The sequence below is a fragment of the Antedon mediterranea genome, chromosome 6 (genome assembly GCF_964355755.1).
Source record: "Antedon mediterranea chromosome 6, ecAntMedi1.1, whole genome shotgun sequence".
In the NCBI taxonomy this organism is placed as follows: Eukaryota; Metazoa; Echinodermata; class Crinoidea; order Comatulida; family Antedonidae; genus Antedon; species Antedon mediterranea.
Genome location: NC_092675.1, coordinates 21,478,878 through 21,490,061, shown reverse-complemented (window position 1 = coordinate 21,490,061; position 11,184 = coordinate 21,478,878). Strand labels below are relative to the sequence as shown.

Sequence of the window (11,184 nt, the reverse complement as noted above, 5' to 3'; positions counted from 1 at the left end):
CTGAGCGTCGTGTTAATACACGAATGTCATAGGTTGGATTGCCAAACTGGTCTTGGTGGAATAGAGTTAAAGCTATGCGAGCTACTGGTTTGGAAAATTATGCGTCCCCCTTTCCACCACATCACGAGGAGGCAATTTCAATGCATCTGATGTGGTGGAAACAATCCCAATGCTGTGGCAGGGCCTTAGTGCTTAGGCAGGGAGAGCACACAAAATCTTTTTTTCCCTTTCGCTTTACTAGCTGTTTCGATCTCGTTAATATTATGTTTAGCGCCCTCAATTTATCAGTACCCGCGTTTTAATTAATTCTAACTTAGATGTTAGTTCTATCCCAGATTATGTACCTAATCGCTCTGGTTTAGACGGAATCAATATGGCAGCCTCTGTGTTGTTACTGTTTTGAAAATGTATTACAGACACTAGTATTACAAATATTTGTTTTCATTAAATAAGCAACAGGATTTTCCGTTTTTAATAATAAGTTTTGAAAGGATATGGGGAAAAAAATGCAATAAAAAATGAACATATATCAATGTTACTCTTTACTACGACTGTATAAAATATGAAACATCATTTATATCGAAATAAAATTATGTTACCCTCGGAATCATTAATCTGCTGAATGAAACTTTACGACACTACGATAAACCACCCCCTCTATAGGTTGGTGTTGATTTTTTAAGCGCAGACTTACAACGCGAGAGTCGATGAAGCGACGGGAGAGAAAGTTAGTTGGCAGTCTCAGAAGTTTCCTCCGAAGGAAAAGTTAAGTCGTGGCAGGTGCTAGGCCTACAACACAAGAGGATGTGTCGACTATTTTGAGGATTTTTCTACTGTTGATTAATGACTTTCTATGTAAAATGGTGAGTGTTTATGCTAGCCTAGCTAGGTAATGTAGTAAAAGTTGGCGTGCCAATTGACGTGCAGTGATTTAAGACTTTCTTAATTTGTGCAGGGTACCAATTAGACGGGGACGGTACACGTTGCAATTCTCAGCCACATTGTTTTGTACACAGCAGGCCTAGCCAAAAGACTGTGCAGTGCTGAGTCTAGGCCTAGGCTAGGCCTCATTGACAGTTGTGTAGGACCTACCTTATGTAGGCCTACATGCATTATTACAAAACAACGGCAATAGCCTACCTGGCGATAACAAGAATGCAGGATATTGTGAATGTGATTGGGCTTGTCATAAAAATAGTCAATAATAGGCCTAATGTCATGATGTGATTAAATTGATCTTTTCTCTAAATTTAGCAGTGCCAGTGGGTCCCGCCAGTGGGTGGGAGCAGAGATCTGGTTAAGATAAAGATTTTTGTAGTTTAGACATGCATGGCAACACTTCCGTTTTGGCCCAGAGACTCCCGTAATGTATTCCCAGTTTTCCACATTTTCTCACGGATTCTGATTACAAAGAACTTGATTTATAATGAAGAAAGGTAATTTATTGTTTTCTGCAATATAATACTTGAAATAAATTTAAATATTTTATTTAGTCCATTGTACGACCATAACATTTTGTTTTTCAGAAAGCAGAAGGGGAATCCCCTCACATGGGTACCACTTGTCCTCCTCCTGGTATCAATAATAGAGGATTATGTATTTCTATTTCTGTCAAGTTTCAAATACACTCATTAATATACCGACACTTATTATCATACAAATCTAGTCATATTTGCATCATAACATTTGAACTATTTTCAATCTATATATCATCATGGTTGACACAAACATGTGGGAATTTTCTGGTTTGTACCAGTCCTAATTAAAGAAACATAAATGTAATGTATGCATGTGTGTGGTCATTGACTTTGTGCCAAACAGTGTTTCATTGCTTTTTACTGGGTTAAGGATCTTGTTTTAAAAGTCTGTAGAATACCCCTTTCCTTTGGGAAACTTGTATATTCAGTGGACACCCTACTGTATTCATTCCTGTGAAATGAGCAAGGCGGGATATAAGGTTTGACAATACGGCCAACCCCTAGAAGATTTACCTATTACAGGGATACTTTGTTGGGTTCCAAAAGTGTCCCCTTAATAGATTTCTACTATATTGTATACATTTTCAGATGTGCGCTTTTCACAGTGAAGGGCGATACTATTTGGCATGTTTAATGGGGTATTACCTAAAGCCTAATCTGGTGTTTTTTTTGTTGGAGATGTGTCTTGAAAATAAACATCCTGGTCCAATGATAACAATGCAATTGGTTGTCATATTTTGTAGGTTACAGAAAAAATAAATGTTATTAATTACTATTGAAGCTGCTGAGAGAGAGGAACCATAGATCAACTGATAAAGCAATTTTATTCTGTGTTCTATGGGAAGCCACTGTTTAGGAAGTTGTATTGAACCATGGAGAAACAAATATACTTGATCATTGTGTAACTGGTTATCCTGTGGGATTTTAAAGCTTCAATGACTTCAGACTTCAGTGTATTGTTTGTCACACTACAATTAATAGCCAACACAATGTTTATTCTGTACTTTATTATGAAGGTATTAATATTAACACCAATCGAATTACACAGCTCATTGGATTTTTCCAAATTTACTGGTAGTCTGTCCAATAGCAGATAAGTTACGTAGAGGTCTCATGGTGTTCAAATAAATTTTGAAAGTTTTATTTGTCATATTCTTGAGTATGGTAATGGCTGGTTATAAGAACATTGCCAGTCAAATGTGACACCACAAAGACACAAGCATGTGAAATGGATTTTGTGTTTTCACAAAATGAGATTACAGCCTTTACAATAATTTTACCAGTGGAATATAGCAAAATGCTATACAAACTACCTTTCTTTCTTTTTTTTCTCTCTTTTATTTACCCAAAAATAAATTATGGAGAAAAAAAAAATACCTTCCCAAAAACTTATCTTACTAAAAATAAAATTGTAATTTTTTTCATTGTTATCACATATAGGTATTCAGATCTGAGAAAGTCATCTATTGTACTTTAATTGCTATTTAGCGATCTACACTTTTGTGTTATTGTACTTTAATTAAAAGCCCAGTAGGACATAAATTAAAAACAGATATGCTTATTAAGATTAATTAAATGTAACAAAGAATTTCTTCACCTGATCAATAAAATCAATAGGAATGTATACTTAAAGAAGTAATATTGCTAAGCAGTAAATTTCCAGTTTATAGTATACCTAGGTTTTTTTTATGTTTTCAGCATTTTATTCTGGGCAACTGATCAATCTAAAAAAACATTTTAAGGTCTGTCAGATATTAAAGTGTGAAGTTTATGATAAATACTGTATGTGATGAATCGGGTGGCAACTTATTATTAACTACCATAGGAACTCAACAATAACTAACTTTACAATTGAACAACATTTATAATTTCCAAAAATTTATTGTTAAATATTATAATATAAACAAATATTCCTAATTTAAACGTTTTATGATAGATAAATGCTAATTCAAAGTCACAGGAATTGTCTTTAATTAAATAATAAAAGTAAATTTCTTGAGAAAAGTGTACAGTCAGGGGAGAAATGGCAAAAGGTTTCCTACTTTCTAGTATTGTTATCAGATAATCTATATTGTTTTGACAACACTTGTAACATGACAACACTGCTGATTTTGTCATTTTTCCCTAACTGTGTACTGTATATAGAGTTGAACTCCTTTGGGACATTCCTATTTAAGGGACATTTCCCCTATTGAGGGGATACTCTCCCATGAAACAAACGAGTGGCAATACTGTACATACAACCAAACCTATTGTTTATAGGACACCCCTTGAGACCTTGTATGGTCCCAAAGGTGTCCCCTTAATAGAAATTGTACTGTAGTTAATCTTGCTTAGAAAGAATCTGGCTCAAGAATACATCTGGGTTCGCCTACTGTATACAGTATGTTGTTTAACCATGGAGGACATGATATATAAATAATATTTTTTCCTGCATGGTTTAAACTATGTACACATAAACTCGTTGGTAGATAGTTTAAACATATCACTAAATTGCCAGCTTTTATTATCTACCATCTTTTTTATAAGCTTCTCCAGTATGTTGATAGGCTTTAGAGAAGTGAGCACATATGTTTATGCACTAATATAAAACTAAAATTAAGCTTTTGACATACACTGATCAATTTTTAATTTGCCAAAGAAACCAAAACATATGTCTAACCGTAGTATCTATTAGCTCTAAGATTTTCTGCACAATTTTAAAAGCCAATCTGTCCATAAATAATCCCTTACTCTATATTCATAAATAATTAATCTAAGCCCTACATGTAAATAATTGCCCTACATAATTAAAACAAACATCTTTAGTTCGATTTTTTTTCCGTCTATAAACGTAAACAATGGATGACTTTTGTCAAATGAAATTTGTGGTTGTGTGGAAACATGAAGTTTTGCAACAGTACAATGGCTAAATTAAGTATTAAAGTCCAATAAATTACATTAAAAGTGTTCAGTCTGTTAACTGTATAACCTGCCAAATCTAAAATAACAATGAAATCCCATCCAAATCTCTTGATCCAAACATATCTATATTTAAGTACCTTGGTAGATGTGTAAATTGCCCCAAGAAATTTGATAACCATACCTGGCAATACTCTCCATCAAACAAGTCACAATATCAGTTTTCTTGCAATTACATTGATTGCCTCGACTATCCTGTGTGTACTCAATTGCAGATCATAATGTTTAATATCAACATTGAGTGTAAGCATCATTAATCATTTTTTATTGATGGTTATCATAACAAATTATCAACACTGAATTATGTATATTCAACACACTGTCAGTGTTATTACCAGTTGTAAATGTTGCCTTTAATATTGATCTGTATTGTATAGAGCTCTGTCTACAGTACGCTATCTAGTTTAACAAATGTGATGTGCCCAAATATGGTAGTCAAATTTTCTGTCATAAAGTTTAATAGGGTAGACAAATTGGCTACCATCCAAGGGTCCTGGGTTCAAATCCTGTCATATATGTCAGAGACTTGTAATAAGACTTTGTTTATGTAGAGCATCTTGTGTTTATTGTCTTGTGAAAGGGATTGCCACCTTTAAGAAGGATAGTGAAACAATTCGCTTATGGTTCACAATTTGCCTAAATACATAATAAACAAAACAAACAAAACAGAGCTTTAGAAGATTCTTATTTATCAACAAAACTGTTGTCAAAATTAATAATTGCGATTTCATTTATCAAATACAGTAGCGACTGTAGTGTATTCCTACTGTATTACAATCATTGGCATTGCAGACTTACAGTAGTAGATGGATTACACTTCCTCAGTCTATATCCTACAGAATGACAATCTGTAACAGACTTAAATGATACCAACCATTTTGATTGTTTGAATGCCACTAAAGGTCGGTTAGTTTTACTCAGATATTGCCGGCCTTGACAATGAGAGTTTCTTCTAAATTTTAAAATGTTAAATCTACAGTAGGGCTGTTTTACAGTAGTTCATTGACTGCCGTCATAAATGTTTGATGTTTTGTTAAAGTTTAGGATTAACCTAGGAAATCTATTGAATAACAGAACCCTACCTTAAATGTGTTGTATAGAGGTTAATTAAAGTAATAATGAAAATATAAAGTACAAACAAATGTTTCATAAAGTTTGTTCCAGTGCACAATATGTTGTTTGCATTCATATTGTTCTATAGCAAAAAAAATAATATTAGTCACAGATTTGCACAGATCTCTGCAGAGTAGAAAAGCATGGTATTTTGTTTTTTTTCCCTGTACTGTATGTACAGTATTTCAATTCCGGATTGACCTTGCTCAGTCGCTATAGGAAGTGCAGGTCAGTAGACTACTGACTTCCTCTATTCTTGATTGATAATCAATGGTTGATACCATTCTAAACAGAAGAAGACAGCAGTTAGTCTATTAACTAATAACCAATGATTGAAACCACATGTATTGACCGTGGAAAGCAAATGTTACGCTGTCCCATATGGCTGCTCATAGCATGTGATGTTGTATTGTACAATTACCATTATATTATTATGAATGAAAGTTAGGTCAGGCAAGTGAAAGTTGACAGATATACAAATCGGACTGCTGCTATTAAACTGCTGTAGGTTTACAGTAATCTCTTGGATATAGAACAAATAGTTTGTCGTAAGTACAGACTTTTTATTCTAAATGAAAGCAACTTTCTTAGTCTGTTGTCTATATATTGCATGTGCATATTCAATCAATATTAAAGTGTGATATGATGGTACAGTATTTCCAGGGAGGTATTTCTTTCTATGCTGTGTGTATCGGCTTTTATTTGTTATATTGTGAGTTGTACAGCTTAAGAGATAAGCCAGTATGTATAAGGCAGGTGTAAGGGAATCCATTTGGACCAGGAATAAAATGTTCAGCCAGTGGAGTAATAATAATTAATAGAATAATAATGGTAATAATAAATTTGCTGATTGTGGAACCTACGGCGATAAAGGAATCCTCCCACTCCCCCTAAATTTGGAAAATTACAGTACAGTGCAAAATAGAATGTTAGGTGTCTACCACTTTATTTTTCTTGCCTTCCTTATATTTCCATTTTGGATCTGCCCAGTAAATAAATAGTGCACCAGTTGCAACGTTTCGCAGTAATACCTATTATTCTTAAAACAATTCACAAAGTATGCCATAATCTCTACACTGTAAGTGTGTTTATTAGAACATTAGCCAAATTATGCCACATTTCCTACAGCAAACATAAACTTTACAAACTGGGTCAGCCTCATAAAGGAACCATTAATATTAAAATAATATTCAATAAACCATTATAAGGATTTATTGAATTACTTATTGAATATTAGATAGTTTATTACCAAGTAATTTGTTTTTAAATGGGTTCAGTTAAAATAACATTACATGGATAGTTAAAATAATACTTTGAGTGAATTTTCTTTTTTTTTAATCCAATAGATCGGATAGTATGAAATACAAAGTATGGTACTGTACTTACTATGACATATAGCAAACGTTGTTCTTTGTTCCATCAATATAATGAGAGTATGTGAAAGATTTGCATACCCTATATGAATTAAAAGTTCTGTTTTGTATAGCTAGTCAATAGAGGGTTACTACAGTAATTAACTTTGAAGCAAATGCTATGTGCCAGTTTAATTCCTACTGTACAGTAACAACATACAGTAGCAAACTAACTGTAAAGTTATTGAATAATAAAATATATGAACATTTAAAAAATTCCTTAAGTTTATAGATGGGAAGGCGCACTTTACTGTAGTCATTTAAATAAAATTACAGTAGTCAAGTGTAAGTTATCTAAAGCAGACAGAAATTAAATATTACAGATTCTGATCTATTGATCTGATATTAATACTTTTGGATAAAAAATAATTAGAATTTAAGATTATTGCATCAAAATAAAGTTTCATCATTCCCAACAAAGTGTCCCTTTAATAAGTGTTGAATTGAATTGAAATATATATTTATACTGGGTAACCTCTTCAGTCAAAGACTGGTCTCCCAGAGGGCTCAGTTATGATCAGTGGCTGTGATGTACTAATACACCGGGATAACTCCCTACTCGTCTCGAAAGATGTACTAGGTTCTTTAAAGTGCACACAAGGTAGATGTGTATACTGGACCTACGGTTTATAGTCCTTTTCCGAGAAGACTCATTCTACCACCAGAACCATGGAGTGAGTGAGCCTCGAACCCCTGCCGATGTTATGGCTACGTAATTACGGTTCCACTGTCTTAACCGCTCGGCCACTCACTCACATGTTGACTGTTTGACTAACAACATTTCTTTTCCTTGTTGGTTTCACAGGAAGGTGTCCCCTTAATAAGATTGTCCTCTAAATAAAGGTGTTCCCTGAATAGGTGTGTCCTCTAAATAAAGGTGTTCCCTGAATAGGTGTGTCCTCTAAATAAAGGTGTTCCCTGAATAGGTGTGTCCTCTAAATAAAGGTGTTCCCTGAATAGGTGTGTCCTCTAAATAAAGGTGTTCCCTGAATAGGTGTGTCCTCTAAATAAAGGTGTTCCCTGAATAGGTGTGTCCTCTAAATAAAGGTGTTCCCTGAATAGGTGTGTCCTCTAAATAAAGGTGTTCCCTGAATAGGTGTGTCCTCTAAATAAAGGTGTTCCCTGAATAGGTGTGTCTTCTAAATAAAGGTGTTCCCTGAATAGGTGTGTCCTCTAAATAAAGGTGTTCCCTGAATAGGTGTGTCCTCTAAATAAAGGTGTTCCCTGAATAGGTGTGTCCTCTAAATAAAGGTGTTCCCTGAATAGGTGTGTCCTCTAAATAAAGGTGTTCCCTGAATAGGTATGTCCCAAAGATAGGGTTCTACTGTACAAGTACAATTTTATTAAAATAAAAAAGAAAAGAATTAGGATAATTTGGGTCTTCGGCTAGAAATTTAAATACTGAAAGGAAAGAAAAAGCGAGAAAATTGTCTAATCACCCAAAAGATACAAAAACATATACAACTTTAATTTTAGTGAGTAAAAATACAGTACTTGCCGACAGTGCTTATAAAGAGAAGTTATATTGTCTATACTATTCTCCATGGCGACTCTAAACCTGTTGTTAAGTAAAACGTACACTGTACATTATTGAGTTTCTTCCTTTTGACTATTATTTATAGAATAAAGAAATTTATTCGTCATACTTTAAACAACACCACGTCTTTACATTTTATCTCCTGTAGTTTTTTTTATTTACCAGCTCATGCCATGCCTTTAAATCTGCCTGCTTTTGATTTCTTGTCAAAGATGGACCTACTTAAACAGTAAATGGCTTTAAGGTACTGTAGTAAATTCTATAATTATGTCAATTTCTGTCAGGACGAAAAACGTATGACATGACACGACATATTTATGTTCACCATACATGATACGAATGTGAAAACAGTCATAATTTTGTGTGTCACTCTGACTACATTGCCAGAGTTGGTCTCTTGGTAATTCATATAGCATTATTGTTACAGCCCTTGTCATTATTACCTATGAAAACAACTACAGTCAAATCTTTTCAATATTCTGATTTTATTTCGGGAATAATTATTTTGTCGGATTAAGGTATAATAATGACACATTGACTTTTGGTTTGGTTAAAAAAAAATTAATATAATACTACATACTTGAGCTGTAGTGCACATTCTACGCTAAGATGATTTTCAGATAGTCACAGATGCACTATTTGGACGCAGGTCAACTCAGGTCAACTCAGTCCTACCCCTACTTGGGACCAAGGTGGCATGACCCAAGTTGACCTTGAACCTGAGCGGTTAGATTGAATTCTTCTATTCTATGGCCCCGTTTCTGCTGCCAAAAATATACCGTATATATACGGTATATTTTATATACGGTAAATTTTTTGGCAGCAGAAATGGGTCTCATAAAAAATATACCGTATATATTTGCGGTATATATACTCAGGCCTCGAATTTGGGGATTTTAGGGGCAAGGCCATTTGGCCTCCGGTTTTCGTTGATTTGAGGGGCACCAAGGCCAAATGGGAGGGCACCAAGGCCATTTGTTTTAAATCGAAGGGGCACCAAGGCCAAAATTAAAAAATATTTTAATAACTAGGCCAAAATTTAAAAATAGCTTGTTTCCGGTTGAGCGCCGGGTGGAATTTTTTTCAAAAAAAAAAAAAATTCTACCCGCAAACATTTTTGGGGGAATTTCCCCTATTCATCAGATTGCGTAGTAGTAGTAGGAGGAGAGGACTGTCTACATCTTTTTGTATTTCATTATATATAAATATTACGTGTATTTACGATCCATATAAATAATAATTATTAAGGTACGATGTTTAGCGTTCACAGTTGTTTCGTTTAGTTTCAAACAATGCGATCAAAAAAAGGCATGTGAAGCCAGGCCCAACGGGTAAAGACCCTAACAACAGCAAGCACTTAGCAGCACTAAGGCGCAGCGGACGGAGAACACAGGTTACAAAAACAATTTGTTTGTAGGCCTTAACTACAACTATTCATACACAGAGTGTTAACCACAGTAAAAATCAAGCCAATGACATTATGTTGTAGAATATAAATTATTGTTATTTTCCGAGTTTCGATTTCTGAAGCTTTTTTGTTAGTATAATCCATATTCATAAGAATTCAAAACACGGACGGACGCCGACCCCTCTCTCTCTCTCTCTCTCTCTCTGTTTAGCCTTCTGCACGTGTATTGTGGATTATACCATTTCCTTGAGTTCGGTAAAAACGCGTTTGTTAATTTAGTGTACGACGTCGTTAAACAAGATTTTTCGATGATCTGTCGGCTGGATTATTGAGGTGGGTGCGATAAAATATAAATATAATATACTTCCAACGATCTTCGGGTTGAGGTACCGGTTTAACTTTAGTACTAAAAGTTGACACCCCTAATTTTACACGTATAATGGAATGGACTACACCATGCAGGAACGCACATGGTATTTTCATATCAGAGGGTGCGTGTACGTCAAAAGGAATTGTTTTTCCAACGACCGATCCTTCGTACTCACACGTACGACGACGACGTCGTGTGAAATTTCTTATCAGAGGGTGCGTGTGCGTCAAATGGAATTGTTTTCCCAATGTATTGAATCGTGTGTGTTTGTTGATCGGATCGGCGGCGGGAGGATAGGACAAGGAGTGTGTGTAATTTTTTTTTCAACGAAGGCGGCTAGCTCGATTATTGAGGCGGGGGTGGTGCGACTTTAATACTTTCAGTGACCTCCGATCGAGGAACGTTTTTAGCTTTATTATTAAAAGTGTACACCCCTGTATTTTAATGTACTATCTATACCATTATTTACCACGCACGGCGGCCGGGACGATATTGTTTTGGTTATATAAATAATATGTTCGATGTTTTCTCTAAATGCGTTTAGGGAAATCCCCTTGCAACGAAGACAGGCGATAGTTTTGCGTCTCGTCCGATATTCTTGACATTATTTTCTATCTACTTCAGTGGTTTTTATTGTGGTAAAACTCGGGAAGGGCACTCACGGCCAACGCAAAAAAAAGGGCAGGCCAGTAGTGGCCGTGGGTGCTATTAATTTTCGAGGGCATTGAGGCCAACTGGGAGGGCACCGACGGCACTGGCCGCGGTGGCCGCGGTAAAATTCGAGGCCTGTATACTGCATAAATATCCCCATCGTTTGTGGATATTATACGGTATATTAAAAAATATACCGTATATTTCGTTCCCCGTTTCTGCTGCACTCAAAATATACCGTAAATGTGACCCGA

At 35.0% G+C, this 11,184-nt stretch overlaps 1 protein-coding gene across 1 annotated transcript in view; it reads left to right on the top strand.

The window, feature by feature from the left end:
• The first annotated feature begins 708 nt into the window (after positions 1 to 708).
• Positions 709 to 11,184, top strand: part of LOC140051176 (chondroitin sulfate N-acetylgalactosaminyltransferase 1-like) — a 51,228-nt gene continuing 40,752 nt past the window's right edge. Inside the window, exon 1 of the mRNA XM_072096312.1 lies at positions 709 to 863. The gene's annotated coding sequence lies outside the window, so the exon portion shown is untranslated. The remainder of the gene's footprint in view (positions 864 to 11,184) is intronic.